General features: G+C 47.5%; 1 protein-coding gene across 3 annotated transcripts in view; it reads left to right on the top strand.

The window, feature by feature from the left end:
- The first annotated feature begins 222 nt into the window (after positions 1-222).
- ST6GALNAC6 (ST6 N-acetylgalactosaminide alpha-2,6-sialyltransferase 6) overlaps positions 223-15,550 on the top strand; it is a 37,018-nt gene continuing 21,690 nt past the window's right edge. For all 3 annotated transcript variants that reach the window (XR_013226098.1, XR_013226099.1, XM_077307182.1), the window contains exons 1-2: positions 223-379; positions 1,489-1,689. The gene's annotated coding sequence lies outside the window, so the exon portion shown is untranslated. The remainder of the gene's footprint in view (positions 380-1,488; positions 1,690-15,550) is intronic.

A 15,550-nucleotide genomic window follows, 5' to 3' on the forward strand; every position in this document is an offset into this window, starting at 1 on the left:
GCGGCTTCCCCCACCCGCCGGCGCACTGCTCTTTGCCCCCCGGTCCGCCGTGCTGCTTTCCAAGCCGAAATCCGAGCCGGGGGCGGGGTGTGTGTGTGTGCCTGGATTGGCTTCCCGGGCGCAGAGGCCAGCGGGGAACGAGGCGGCATTAGGACCGAGAGGCTGGCGGAGCCGGAGCCCGGCGGGAGGGAGGGTGGGTGGGTGGGTGGGGAGAGCCGCCGCCGCTGCTGCTTCGGGGAGGCGCCAGTCGTGGCAGGGCGCTGCCGAGGAGACCGGCCCAGCCCAGCCCAGCCAGCCCGGCCCGGCCCGGCCGTGCCTTCGCCGCTCTCTGCCCTCCGCCTGCTGCTCTCGGGGCTGGCGCTGGCCGCGGAGCCCGCCGGTGAGTTTGCAGCCGCGGGGCCTGGGCCGGGAGAGCGGCGCTGGGGAAGGCGCTGGGCGCCCCGCTCCGGATCCCCCCTTGGGCTTGGGGTTGCGGAAGGGGGAGCGCCCAAGCCGAGCCTGGGAACCCCCTGCAGCCACCTCCGCGGGGAGGGAGAAGCGCGCCACCCTCACCACCCCGGTGGCCAGGATTCCAGCCTGGCCAAGAATAATAATAATAATAATAATAATAATAATAATAATAATAATAATAATAATAATAATAATAATAATAATAATAATAATAGATGGTGTTTTATTTATACCCCACCCATCCCTGGGGGCTCAGGGCGGGTAACAGCATTTTGAAAAGAATAACATATTTCAGAAGAGCAGTATAACATTAAAATCTGTACATGATCCTTGGATTAATGCGGCCAATAATAATAAAAGAAATGTGGCTTTTTAAAAGCGTAAAAAAAAAAAAAAAACCAGCAATGCAGAAAGGAGGGGGTAGGCAAGGGGGGAGGCTGGCTTGTGAAGTTTTGGGTTTGTATGTTCTCCTGGAGAGAGGAGAGAATCCCCAATGGGTTGGGGAGAGCCTGCCTCTCTTTCCCTTTCTTTGGAGGTGGGGTGGGGGGTCCCCTGGTCTGGATTGGGGTGGGGGTGGGGTCTAATGGTGTGGATTGGACTCCCGGGGGATGGCCCGATTGGCCTCTCCGGTTGTGGCGTTCCCAAAGCCAAGCATGGCAAGGTGAGATGTTGCTTTGGCATGCCCCTCCTCGGTTCATGGGCATTTGGCATATTTGAGTGGTGCAATCTGTTGGATTTAGACCTCTTTCCTGGGCCAAAACAACAACTGCAACAACCCCCCCTCCCCCGCTGCTTGGGGAAACCTGGACATCAGATGGAGTGTGTTGTGTTGCAGGGTGGGGTGGGGTGTTCCAGTCGAGTGTTGTGTGCTTTGCTTGCATTTTAATCACACAAACAACATTCCTTTCCCGAGTGACAACTTGGCCCATGAGAAGTTGAGTTGGGGTCCACTTTGGTTTGGGCGGGTGTGGCAGGAAAACGGAGCCATCTGTTTTTGTTCATCGAAGGGTATTTTCCTTTGGATTTCTTTTTTCACAGAGCAAGCCAGCCGGACTGATGCTTCGGGTTTTGATCTGCTGGCAGTGATGTGATCTGAAAAGAACTTCACGAGGGGGACCTAAAGCGAGCCATGGAAGGGTGGTCCGGCAGCCGGGATCGGCACCATCTCCTGGCTCCCCACGAAGGAGAAGACCCTCCAACCCCATGCTCTACCCTGTCCACGTGAGTCATCCAACCCAGGTAAGGAGGGTGAGGCTTTTCCCACGGGGATTTTTCCATGCGTGAAAACAAAACTGTCTTGGCATTCCACTGTCCCCAAGCGCAGAGATGCAACCTGTATGACGAGTTCAGTTTTTCCTCTCCTGCTATCTCCCATTAATAACTTTTGCATCAGTGGCATGGATACACCTGCCGTGTTTCCAGGAGGGCTTCGATTCCCTCATCATTTTCTTTATTTTCTTATAACCAGCAGAAACGGTTGCCGAGACTAAATGGCACTGTCTCATTATATTTGTGGATGGCGTCTTCTGGAAATACACAATTTGGATAAAAGCAATTGTTCAGGAGCCAAATGATTATATCCCTTAAGTTAATTGGAACTGCCTGGACTCACGCCCCCTTCTCCATTAAACACCCTGCCAATCAGTGTAGCTGACAGGAGAGTTTCCATCCAAAATAAGAGTTTTGGAGGCCTTGAAAAATACATACGAAGCCAGGAGAAATGCTTTTTTGGCGGGTAGGGGGTGGTGCGGTTTTCCGCACTGGAAAAAAAATAAAGCCAAAGGCAAACTTTATCATAAATTGAAGCTGCTTCAGTGGGGCCATACCATGTGGGGTGGTGCATAACCCCATCTGCAGCCTGGCTTTATATGTGGCACAGATGACCCAAGTGGGGCATGGAAGTCCTTTTAAAAGTCACAGAAGCCCAACTAGCCTGCATGATCAGGAAGCTCTGTTCCTGGGGTCGTGAAAAACTCCAGGCTTCGAAGGCCTTCTTTCTTATGACGCTGCCTTATGCTGACTCAATCCACCTTGCTGAGGATATTCGCTGCCTGTATGACTGGCAGTATCTTTCCAAGGCCTCGGATGGAATTCTCCCCCTGCCCAATTAATCTGAGATTCTTTCCACTCCTGAAATGGAACCTGAGGCTCCCTGTGTGCAAAGCTAGAGGGTAAAGCTGTGCTTGGACGGCTCAGGGATGCGAACCAATATGAGGGGAGGCCTGGGGGTTTGCTGTCAGCAGGTGTTAGTTGCTGTTATCCTACGCATGGAGTTGTTAGCATGGAAGATCAGAGGTGCAGTGGTGGAGAGAGAGAGAGAGCCAGCTGGACACAGGAGCAAATAAAGCACTTTTATCTAGTTCAGGGATTCTCATCCAGGGTTTCTGGGAATCCTGGGGTTCCAGGAGAGCTCTCCAGGGGGTTCCGTGACCTTTCCCAGAAGTTCAGATGGCCTCTGACATCCCTAGATGTCACTGGAGACCACTTCCCCAGTTGCTGGTTCCTACCTTTTACTTCCATGCCCACTTATCTGAAGGGGCCTCTCGCCACTTTTGGGGTTCCCTAAAGGCTGAAAAATAGTCCAGGGGTTCCTCCAAAGTCAAAAGGATGAAAAAGGCTCATCTAACTGCCCGTCTTCCCTGGCCTAGATGTCCCAGGCTGGCCTCATCCGGTCAGTTCTCAGAGGCTTAGCTGGGTTGGCCTTTGTTAATATTTGAATGGGAGACCCTCAAGGAAGTCCAATTGTGCATAGGCCCGCAGTGGCAGAACACCTCTGTTTATCTCTTGCCTTGAAAATTCTCTGGGGTCGCCATAAATCGTGACTTGGCATGACCACCACCAACTGTCTGCAAGTATCTCTTTATCCCTTCTTGTCCTGCTCTATGAGATCCTTTTTGCTGGAGGTGATGAGAGTTGAACTTCAGATGTTCTTTTGTTGAGCCAATGTGGCACAGTTACTTAGAATGTCGGGCTAGGATCTTGGACACCCAGGTTCGAAACCACACTCTGTCATGGAAGCTGGCTGGGTAACCATGAGCGAGACAGACACTCTTAGCCTAACGTACCCCACAGGGTTGTTTGGGGGTGGGAAGAGTCAATGAAGGAGAGGAGAATACTATAATAAAATTTGCGTCCCCACTGTGTGGGGGGAGTCAGTGAAGTAGAGGAGAATACTATAATAAAATTTGCGTCCCCATTGCGGAGGAAGGTGTGGTAAAAATGAACTAATTAACTAAATAATTAGAGACCAGAAGGCCCTTCCCCCCCAAAAAAAAAACCTGCAAAAACTGGGGTAGGGTAGGGTGGGGTGGTGTCCTATAAAGCAGGGGTAGTCAACCTGTGATCCTCCAGATGTTCATGGACTACCATTCCCATGACCCCCTGTCAGCATTTGCTGGCAGGGGCTCATGGGAATTGTAGTCCATGGATATCTGGAGGACCACAGGTTGACTACCCCTGCTATAAAGAGCAAAACTGGAGTTCAGGTTTTTCCCCAGCACAAAATCTGGAAAATTCTAGAGAGTGCTGGAAACTCTGGTGATCTATTTTCTCTCTTGAAATTAGTGAAAGACAAGATTTTACTCACTCAGAATGTGCAGTATGGAGACTTTTATGTAAGACAGTCTGCAGGATTAGATAATGAGCCCTCCATGTACTGTGGACATGTGCAGCATATTTTCCAGGAGGTGCTTATTGTTTAAAGGCGATTAATTATGCCTAAAATTAATATGCTACCCCATGTGGGTAGTGATGATGATCCACTGTTGAATAGTCCAATTATTTTGATTTTAGAGACAGCGGACGTGCTGAGTGTTTGTGGAATGTAAAAGCACGGGAAGCCGAAGAGCTGATCTTCTGTCCCTCAGTCCTGGTTTCACCTAATGTGAGGATTGTCTGTATTTGGGGGATGGTGTACTGTGCGATGTAGGGTGGTAAGGCAGCCGACATGCTGTCTGAAGCTCTGACCATGAGGCTGGGAGTTCGATCCCAGCAGCCGGCTCAAGGTTGACTCAGCCTTCCATCCTTCCGAGGTCAGTAAAATGAGTACCCAGCTTGCTGGGGGGTAAACGGTAATGACTGGGGAAGGCACTGGCAAACCACCCCGTATTGAGTCTGCCATGAAAACGCTAGAGGGCGTTACCCCAAGGGTCAGACATGACTCGGTGCTTGCACAGGGGATACCTTTACCTTTACCTATACTGTGCTCAGGCTTTGGCTTTGACTGGGCCTTGGTCATTCCGATGGCTTTCTCCTTTTCTGCTGTTCAGTTATGTGATTTTGCTCTCCCAGGGAGCACGGGTTAACATGGTTGCTTTTACCGCTCTGCCTGGGTCATAGTTGCCATGCTTATTGTAATGGAGATATACAGAAGCAGGGAATGCCAAGTGAGAGGCAGGTGTGATTCCCAGCAGGTAAGTGCCTTTGCTTAAGCTTTCTGTCTGCACCCCATTTCCTGTTTCCTACCTGCCCTCTTTTTCTGTGCTGCTCTTGCCAGCTGTGCCCTCAAACCCCATCTTCTCAGCCTAGCCCTGTCTTTTCTGCTCACTTTGCTTCTCATCACCTCTGCGGGCGTACGGTGCTTCTTTCCTTCCCTGTCTGCCCCTGGCCCTGTTTGCACAGAGTGCTTTATAGAGGTGGAAAGAAGTAGCAACTGTATGATAAGTTGTGGTGCCAACTACATTCAGGTGGGGCCTGGGGATCCCCTGGAATTACAGCTCATCCCCAGACTACAGAGGTCCATGCCCCTGGAGATAGGAGATGCTTTGCAGCCATTCTGTCAGGAAGATTCCGCAAAATAGCATATCCAGATAGGCGTCCTTGTGGAGCAAGTGTGGCGAAACTCTCTCGCATGTATTTTTTTAATTGTCATTTATATTTTAAATATTTATGTTCCCTTTTAGTTAACAAGAAGAAGAAGAAGAAGAAGAAGAGTTGGTTCTTATATGCCGCTTTTCCCTACCCGAAGGAGGCTCAAAGCGGCTTACAGTCGCCTTCACATTCCTCTCCCCACAACAGACACCCTGTGGGGTGGGTGAGGCTGAGAGAGCCCTGATATCACTGCTCGGTCAGAACAATTTTATCAGTGCCGTGGCGAGCCCAAGGTCACCCAGCTGGATGCATGTGGGGGAGCGCAGAATCGAACCCGGCTCGCCAGATTAGAAGTCCGCACTCCTAACCACTACACCAAACTGGCCTTTCTGACACACCTAAGTTTTTGTTCCTTCTAAGTTTTTGTTCCTTCTGAATCAGTACATTCCTGATATCTGGCAGGTTTTTCTGGGTTTTTAAGGCTGCACCAACCAAGTGTCATGGCATGATTTAAAAATCTATATTATCATTATTCCCAGGTTACTTTATTTACTGTTTTTTTTTAATCTCAGTTCTATTTATACTTTTTACATTGTACCTGGTGAACCTTTTAATCTGTTCTATATTCCATTCAAGGATCGTGTGAAATAAAAGTCGTCCCCCCCCCCCCCCAGATTTGGATGGTAGGTCCACCAAGGGACATTGAAGATCATAATGCTGAGGCAGGCAATGTCAAACCACCTCTGAATGTCCCTTGCCTGTCTGTCTGCCAGTCGATCCTTGGACCTTCTGGCTATTCTCTAGGGCAGGAGTAGTCAACCTGTGGTCCTCCAGATGTTCATGGACTCCAATTCCCATGAGCCCCTGCCAGCATTCGCTGGCAGGGGCTCCTGGGAATTGTAGTCCATGAACATCTGGAGGACCACAGGTTGACTACCCCTGCTCTAGGGTTGTGCGCTTCAACCGCCGAAGCGGCCGTTCCAGCCTGAAGGAGCCAGCGCCATGGCACTGGCTACTTCTGGCTGGAACGGCCGCTGAAGCGCACAACCCTACTGCCAGCCCGTGTGACCTTGACCCAAAGTAGATGCTGCAGGTGACCATTTGCCAGGTCTTGCTGGTCGGTGCCTTTCCCGAGCACAGAATTCATTAAGAAGCTGATTTGCAAAGTTAACGATTCACACGGATCCTCCCTTAAGGCTGCCAGGAGGTGTAGCCAGTGTGTTAATGGATGAAACCATGCATCCAGGTGTTATACGTATTTCACGCAGAAAAAGAAAATAGGACTATTACAATGTATGAAAATCCATGGATTTATTTTAAAGAGGGTTAACAACACTAAAAGGCCTCACTATCGGCCTCCCGTGTAAAATCAGTTCAACATTTAGCACACAAGGACCTGGTGGCCAAGATCAAGGCGGCAACAGCCTCCTTAAGTGCATTCATGTGCTGTAAAATGCACAGGCTCAAAGCATATATGACATTCCATCAAACCATGAAAAGGACATAGTCGAAATTGCTGGAAGGCAAAGGAATATTGAAGCCTTTTAGTGGTTTGAACCTTTAAAAATATATTTTTTTCCGTTATAATATTTCCAATTTTGCAGTGTAAAACATTTATAACACCTGGCTGCACGTTGATATTTGTAACCTTTCTAGTTCACCGACTCAGGGTTTTTTTGGACGGGTGGGATTCAGTATTTCCTCTCTTTTCTGGGCCGGGTCTCATTTTCCAGCCCCCCCCCCCGCTGGATTTCCTAGGTCATGGATTTCCTAGCATCATGTTGGCTTCCCTGAGCTGTACTCTGCTGATGGGCACCCTTCCCCCTCCCTGGCGTGTTGGCTAGCAAAGAGCATTTCCAAATCACTGTGAGTGCCCTGCTGGAAGAATTCTCTCATTAGGGGTTTAAAGAAGGCATTTGACTCTCTGTTAGATGACAGAGGCACCAGCTGCCACACTGTTCCCAGGCAGGAAGAGGAATGCGAAATGTGCATTTTCATTAGGCCAAGAATTTTGTTTAACATATTAACAGCACCAGTGCAGAGAGCAAAGTCTCCAGAAACCAGCATAATGCCGTGTCATCGCTTGCAATCACGTATCCGGATGTGACGGTATGGCATTTTGCATTTGCTCTGGGAATTACCCAGATCTCTATTGCTCTTAACTCTTGCTCTCTGGAGACATGACCTGGATAGTCCAGGCAGCCGTGATAAAGTAGAAGAAAAAAGTCTCAAGCTGGCGATGGCGAAGTGATTTAATGCAGGGGTAGTCAACCCGTGGTCCTCCAGATGTCCATGGACTACAATTCCCAGGGGCTCATGGGAATTGCAGTCCATGGACATCTGGAGGACGACAGGTTGACTACCCCTGATTTAATGTTCTAAACCAGGAGGGGTAGTCAAACTGCGGCCCTCCAGATGTCCATGGACTACAATTCCCAGGAGTCCCTGCCAGCGAATGCTCATGGGAATTGTAGTCCATGGACATCTAGAGGGCTACAGTTTGACTCCCCCTGTTCTAAACAATTTCAAAACGGATTCCCAGACATAGTCCGTTTTCGATATTTTCATCAGTGAATTCTCAATATTGTAATAACTCAATCTTCTCTAATAATGTTGTTATGATTGTTAGAAATAATTTAGTCTCTTATAATGTCTTGGGTATATAGTCCAATCCCAAACTGGTCACATAATATCCAAATTTGCAGTGGTCTACTAATATTAAAGAGCCTCTTGTGGCGCAGAGTGGTAAGGCAGCGGATATGCAGTCTGAAAGCTCTGCCCATGAGGCTGGGAGTTCGATCCCAGCAGCCGGCTCAAGGTTGACTCAGCCTTCCATCCTTCCGAGGTCGGTAAAATGAGTACCCAGCTTGCTGGGGGGTAAACGGTAATAACAAACCATCCCGTATTGTGTCTGCCATGAAAATGCTAGAGGGCATCACCCCAAGGGTAAGACATGACCCGGTACTTGCACAGGGGATACCTTTACCTTTACCTTTACTAATATTAACATTGCTATGTGTAATTCCTCTATAGCAGACATTATAAGAAACAATCAGAAAAACATTATTAGAGAAGACTGAGCTATTACAATATTGAGAATTCACTGATGAAGATATCGAAAACGGACTATACCTGGGAATCCCTTTTGAAATTGTTTTGAACATTAAACCACTTTGCCATCGCCAGCTTGAGACTTTTTTCTTCTACCAGATCTCAGAAGTTAAGCATGGCCGAACCTAGCTAGTATTTGGAGGGGAGGGACACTAGGAGGCATGACATGGAGGCAGGCAATGGCAAAGCAACTCCAAGCATCCCTTGTCTGGCTGCCAGACAATTCTCAGATGTCCTGGCTAACACTGCACACACTCCATAGGATAAATAAGTCTTGCTTTCTGTTGTTGGTCTTATCCTAGATAGGTCCTGTAGCCGTCGTGGTCTTACTCTCTCCTTTGACACAAGCTTAGCCTCCTCCTGGTGGCTACCTTGAGTGCAGGGTTGTACAACAAACAAGGGAGCGAGGTGCCGGGAGACGATAGGATTGCAGGGGACTGCGCTGTAAATCAAATCACCTTCCAAATTTACATTGGCAAATTAGATTAAACGGAAAGCTCCTAAGGCATCCGGCCTCTTGTTAGAACCCTATGCAACTAGAATCAGTTTTAGAGAACGAGTCACATCCATGTTGTGAGGATGAAATTGCAACGGCAGGCAAAACAATTAAGGCTAATAGGTGGGCACGTTTTTAGTCACAGGCTAGAATTGTGTGCTGTAATGTGCCCTGTGATTCATAACGACTACTGGGGAGGACAAAAGCCCTTTCTTCTGGTCCAGGAACGACACCTACTTACTGCTGAATGAGAGCGGAAAACGTGGGCTACTGTACGTGTGCCATAGATAGCTCAGGGAACAATCCTAAGCCGCTCCGAGGAGGACTGTGAGCAGGTCTGTTTGGCTGCGTTTCTTTCCAAGGAAGTCTTTTAAGGTAGGGGTAGTCAACCTGTGGTCCTCCAGATGTCCATTGACTACAATTCCCATGAGCCCCTGCCAGCAAATGCTGGCGGGGGCTCATGGGAATTGTAGTCCATGGACATCTGGAGGACCGCAGGTTGACTACCCCTGTTTTAAGGGTTGCACTGTGAATCTCTGAAAACATCTGTTACGGTTGTATTCCGCCTTTCCTCCAAGAAGCAGCATCTATGGTTTCCTCCGCCATGTTTATCCTCATGACTGCCCTCTGAGGTAGGATGGTAGGCTGAAGAGAGAATGATGGGTCCCAAGAGACCTTGGTGGTTGGGTTGGGATTTGAACCTGGGTTTTTCTCAGCCAAGTTGGACCGTTGAACCACGGCATCATACAGTTGTCTTGACCGATGGGTGAAGGGTAGCAGGTCCCAGCCGTTTTGCACTTGGGGCAGATAACTCATGTGGAAACACCATTATTTAATAGTAGGATGACTGCAATTTATAAGATCCCCACTGGTCTTTCCAATTCTCAGGGACCTATTTGTGGCAGCAGGCCCCTTCCCGTCTTCCTTTTCTCCCCAATTCTCCTCCAGCCCTCTGGAAAAAGGCAGATGTTTCTTGGTCTTACAGAGTCGGGGTGCCCCTCAGAAATTCATTACAGGAAATTTTGTTCTACTCTGATCCTTTGTTGTTATGCCATCTACCGTGGAGTAGAGTCACCACTGTCCCGATCCGCATTATCTTTGATCTGATGCAGGCTTTCTCCACCAGGGTTTCTTGACAGGCCTGGGAGGGCTTCCTGAATGTGTAGGAATTTGTTAATGTTTAATATATTTTTAAAATTTGTTTAAACGTTTATCGGGTGATACGATTGTATATGATCTTGTTGACCCACCCACCCCGTTCCCCAAATGGCCAATGATGGGCCTGGAGGAGGTGGAAAGGGGAGGGACCCCGGATGCCACTCCTGGGGTCTCTCAGAGCTTGAAGAATGTGCCAGGGGTTTCTCAGTGGTGGAGAAAGACTGATCTAATGACTTTGTGTTGTAGCCAAAAAACCTGCTCCCATCCCCCACCTTTGGCCTTCCAGTGGGCAATACTATCGAGATAATGCACACTCTCTCTTCAAAGCGGATTTGCGTAACAGTCCTGTCCTTGTTTGCCAGGCTGCCAGATGCTACAGTTAATAGGATTTGGGTTCCAGGAAGATTCAATCTCTTGAGAGGAATCAAGCTGACCCTGCCGTGAGATGACATCAACGAGTTTACAGTCTTTGAGCTGCTATCTGTTTGAGGAGATTTCTCAGGGATTAGGAACGTGAGGATAAATACAGTGGTTTTGGAGGGTTTGGGGTTTCAGAATTGATTTATTTAGCAAAATTATAGTTTGTCTCTTTGGAGGTTTGCTCACGCAGCTCCCCAAAGAAAACAGAAATAGGAATCATTAAGATTAACAATGCATTAGACCGGGGGTAGTCAAACTGTGGCCCTCCAGATGTCCATGGACTACAATTCCCACGAGCCCCTGCCAGCATTTGCTGGCAGGGGCTCGTGGGAATTGTAGTCCATGGACATCTGGAGGGCCGCAGTTTGACTACCCCTGCATTAGACGTTTTATAGAGTAACATGGAAACCTTGATTGGAGGACATTTGGTCCACATCAAATAAAATGGCAGATGTTCGTGTTGTTAAGGGATTCAAATGACTTTCAAAGTGCAGTGCTTCACTAATACCGAAGGTCAGCAAGCTTTTATAATTCATAACTCAGAGCAAGAGTTGAGCCAATTTAAGGAAGCCCAATTCCAAACTGAAAATGTACAATTTGATAATTGATATGTTGATTAATAATCCTTATACTTTCTGCAGCTAAAAAACTGGTTGATGCGAGTCCTTTGTTAGGAAGTGACACACTCAAAGTCTTACAATAAATCATATACAAAACACACTGTGCAATTGCGTTAGTGTGCTGGTATGAATTTGCACATTTGGAGGACCAGCAGCTGTTTACCTCTGTGGGGGAATGGGCCTGCACTACCCTGCAGGTCATGTTCTACTCTGCCTTCCACGGTTTTCCTAATGCCTAAAGAGGTTTTCTTACTCTCTCAGGTAGCTTGCCTCCACCACCTGACCTTTGTAAGGAAATGTCTCCCCCGAGGATCAGAACTCCCTGCTTCCCTTCTCAGAACTGAGGCCTTTCTTCTGTGTCTCCCACAGTTTACTGCCTTCCGCACCACTGGAGGAATAGCTACATGCCAACTGTTGGGAGTTCTCCATGGTACTTCTTTTACAATTGCATATCCCAGACCGTGGAGGTCAATGTGGTGCAGAAAACCACTACCAGCACCCAAAGTTATTAAATCTTTATTAAAACTCAGAGTGAAGGTTTTGCTCATTTCAAACCTCCAAGGAAAAAAATGCATTTCTTCATGCTCTGTTTCGTTTTTCTTTCTTTGTAGTGATTGTAAGAAGCTGTTTAGTTAGAAGCTGTAGAGTTTTCCTTAGTAGTCTTTCTTCCAAGTACCAACTCTGCTTAGCTTCTGACATTTGACACGTTTGGGCTATACCCTGCCTCCTTCACTCCTATTCTTAAGTTCAGTGGTTCGTAGAAAGTCCATATGTCTCTGCAGCTATTTTAATATTACAACAGCTGAAGACCCGTCAGCCGTGATACAAGCAAAAGAAATTATTTTCAAGCTGGTGATGGCAAATAAGTTTATTCCACTGTAAAACAAACTTTCCAAAATCATCAAAACAAACTCTTAGGTATTTTTCGTTTCCGATATCTTCGTCAGTGATATATGGTACTCTTAATATTTTATCAATAAATTCTCTTTAAATGAATTCTTATCAATGATGAACATGTATCAGAAGAATATAAACTTAATCCTATGGCGATATGTTAGTGCAGTGGTTCTCAACCTTCCTAATGCCACGACCCTTTAATACAGTTCCTTATGTTGTGGTGACCCCCAACCACAAAATTATGCAAGTGTCCTTTCACATAAATTAAAGCGAAACTGACCAATGGCATGAAGAACCATTGTTCATGATGGTATATAAATTGTTTTTCCCCCCCCGGGGTTTCTCAGTTCAGTTCTGCCTCTTGTCCTGCTGAGCTGTGCCGCCACCTAGAGCACCTGGCGTGAGACTGCGTTGGGGGCCAATTGGGTTGGGAGTGACCCGTTGTTTCCGAATTTACTGATACTGATGGCAAGAAATGTTCCTGAATATAAACTGCAAGAAAATTGACAATGTTAGATGATTCAGACGTTATCGTTAGACACAGGTGATAGGCTTGCGTTATCAATAGCAAAAAATTTTGTTGGTGGTAATGAAGTGTCCAAGGGGGTAATTCAGGGTGGTTTTGGTCTGATGCTGCTTGTGGCCAATTGGCCATTAAAGCAATGTCATTTAAGGAAGTAAACGTCACCGGATATGCTTGAAACACTGCTGAGTTGGCAGCAGTGTGTAGGCCCAAAGTGGTTGAAAAATTGAGGCCTGTTCTGCCTGGATCTGGGTTGGCAGCAGAAACCCGGCTGAGCCAGAGCTGAACTTCTTGGTTGGAGCACTCTCTGTGGCAGACTCAACTACTTGTGCCCCCCTGTTCTATTGGCAACGTGGTAGGTAACTTCATGGCCCACAGCGTCTTTCTAAAATGAAGCTTCCAAAACAAGGGGAGGGGGGAGGATTTAAGGAGCAGCAGAGACCAACTGGGGAAGAAATTAGATGAAACCAGGGTTTTTCCTTCCTGGTTTTGGTGGACACGATTCAATTTACAAAGGATTTCGTGCCAGAAAAACTGACTTGAGAAACAATGTCAAATAGTTTCATCTCCCCTCCTCCCAATGAAAGGGTTCGTTTTCCTCTTGATACTGATAAAGGCTTTGAAAGAATAGCTATACTGAATGATTAAATTCTGATATCAGATAGTAAGCATGCATTTGTTTCTTGGAAAATTCTAAGTGGATTTAAGGTTGCGATTTTCAATCTCTCTGTGTATGTCTGTGTGTGTGTGTGGGGGGGAATGACTGACCCAGAGTCCTGTGAGGAAAAAGGGGGTGTTCAAAAGGAGTTTCAGCATCCAGGACCTATGGGAGAACAGTTCTGTAGTGTAAAGCAGCCCTCCTCGAACTCTTTTGGACCACGGTCCTTTTAGAAGGTCTCCTCAGGCCCCAGGGCCCCGTGCAGTAGGCTGGCTGCTTGCGCAGTGAGCTAGGCTAAAAAAAGGCCCAAGCTAAGTGTGAACTAATTATCCTTGACATAAGTTTCTAGAACTGTACTTGAGACAGGTTTCTAGAACACTGAACCCAGAAAAACAGATACGTTCATTTTTTTCTTGAACATAACAATTCAAGTGCAAACAAAGGAATGATTACATGATTTTTCTTTCCTTTGATAGAAGTCGAACTTTCTAGCAATTGATGATGTCATACGTGACAAAAAGGGTAATTGGTGGGTTCAGTTATCAGGGCTCCCCATAAACTCTCTGGGCTCCCCATCTCAATTTTTTCGGTCTGTGGCCCCCTTCAAATGTATCGTTTGGCCCCCGTTGAGAATGTCTGCTCTATAGCAATGGGCTTAAGACTGCAGTAGCTAGAAGCAACCATTTGGAATGTGAGATCCCAGATTTTTTGCCCAGGCTTTGAGTACACTTAATTTTTCCTCACCACTTTTTAATACATTTTGTTGTTGTTGTTATGTGCGAAGTCGTGTCCGACCCATCGCGACCCCATGGACAATGATCCTCCAGGCCTTCCTGTCCTCTACCATTCCCCGGAGTCCATTTAAGTTTGCACCTACTGCTTCAGTGACTCCATCCAGCCACCTCATTCTCTGTCGTCCCCTTCTTCTTTTGCCCTCGATCGCTCCCAGCATTAGGCTCTTCTCCAGGGAGTCCTTCCTTCTCATGAGGTGGCCAAAATATTTGAGTTTCATCTTCAGGATCTGGCCTTCTAAAGAGCAGTCAGGGCTGATCTCCTCTAGGACTGACCGGTTTGTTCGCCTTGCAGTCCAAGGGACTCGCAAGAGTCTTCTCCAGCACCAGAGTTCAAAAGCCTCAATTCTTTGACGCTCGGCCTTCCTTATGGTCCAACTTTCGCAGCCATACATTGCAACTGGGAAGACCATAGCCTTGACTAAACGCACTTTTGTTGGCAGGGTGATGTCTCTGCTTTTTAGGATGCTCTCTAGATTTGCCATAGCTTTCCTCCCCAGGAGCAAGCGTCTTTTAATTTCTTTGCTGCAGTCCCCATCTGCAGTGATCTTGGAGCCCAGGAAAATAAAATCTGTCACTATCTCCATTTCTTCCCCTTCTATTTGCCAGGAATTGAGAGGGCCGGATGCCATGATCTTTGTTTTCTTGATGTTGAGTTTCAAGCCAACTTTATGGCTTCTATGCAGGGGTTACTTTGCACTGGGATTCAGGAAGGACTTGTGAGGGTACTTCAGGAGAACAGAGGGTGAGCGCTTCCTGTCCCCATCCCGCTAATGTGAACACTGAGCCCACAGGATTCTCCTTCTGTCAAAGGGCAGGAGTCTGCCATCACCCAGTTTCTAGATCAGACAAGCCACTACGCCGCACAGAAGCTGGAGGAGAACACACTGTGCTTAAAAGTGTAATTTGCAGAAAAAATGTGCATATGTAATGGCTAATTGGCCTGGTGGAACGCTCTGCCGAAAGAAATCAGGGCCCTGCGAGACTTTAACCCAGGGGTAGTCAAACTGCGGCCCTCCAGATGTCCATGGACTACAATTCCCAGGAGCCCCTGCCAGCGTTCGCTGGCAGGGGCTCCTGGGAATTGTAGTCCATGGTCATCTGGAGGGCCCTGCTTTAACCTGTTCTACAGGGCCTGCGAGACGGCAGTTCCATCAGGCCAGTGGTTGAGGACAGACAGAATGTCAAGAAGAGCTGAAAGTAGAAGGAAGACCTGCCTCTCCAAGAAAGATCTGGAATCCGTCCCCCCCCCCCCCGAGGTTTTACTGAAATGAGCCTGGTATAAATATACAGATGATTTAATAATTATAAGTGATTTTTAAGAAATTGTTTTAACTTGCACTGTTTCCCACCCTAAACGATCTAGGAAGGGCAGGATGCAAAACTAAAGATTATTATTAGTGACAAATCAGAAGGTCAGGTTTGGTGTTATGCTTGTCTCTGCCAGCAGCTCTGACATTTTTTTTCTAGACCCCTTTCCAGCCAGTCCTTTTGGCCTCTAGCTAGAATTTATTAACCAATATGGATGCATGTTTCTGCCTCCTCCACAAGGCCCCTTCCAGTCAAGGACTAGGCCTGATTAGAAATAGGATTTTGACTGGTGGTGCTCTAGAATTG

The sequence above is a fragment of the Paroedura picta genome, chromosome 12, assembly GCF_049243985.1.
Source record: "Paroedura picta isolate Pp20150507F chromosome 12, Ppicta_v3.0, whole genome shotgun sequence".
Classification (NCBI taxonomy): Eukaryota; Metazoa; Chordata; class Lepidosauria; order Squamata; family Gekkonidae; genus Paroedura; species Paroedura picta.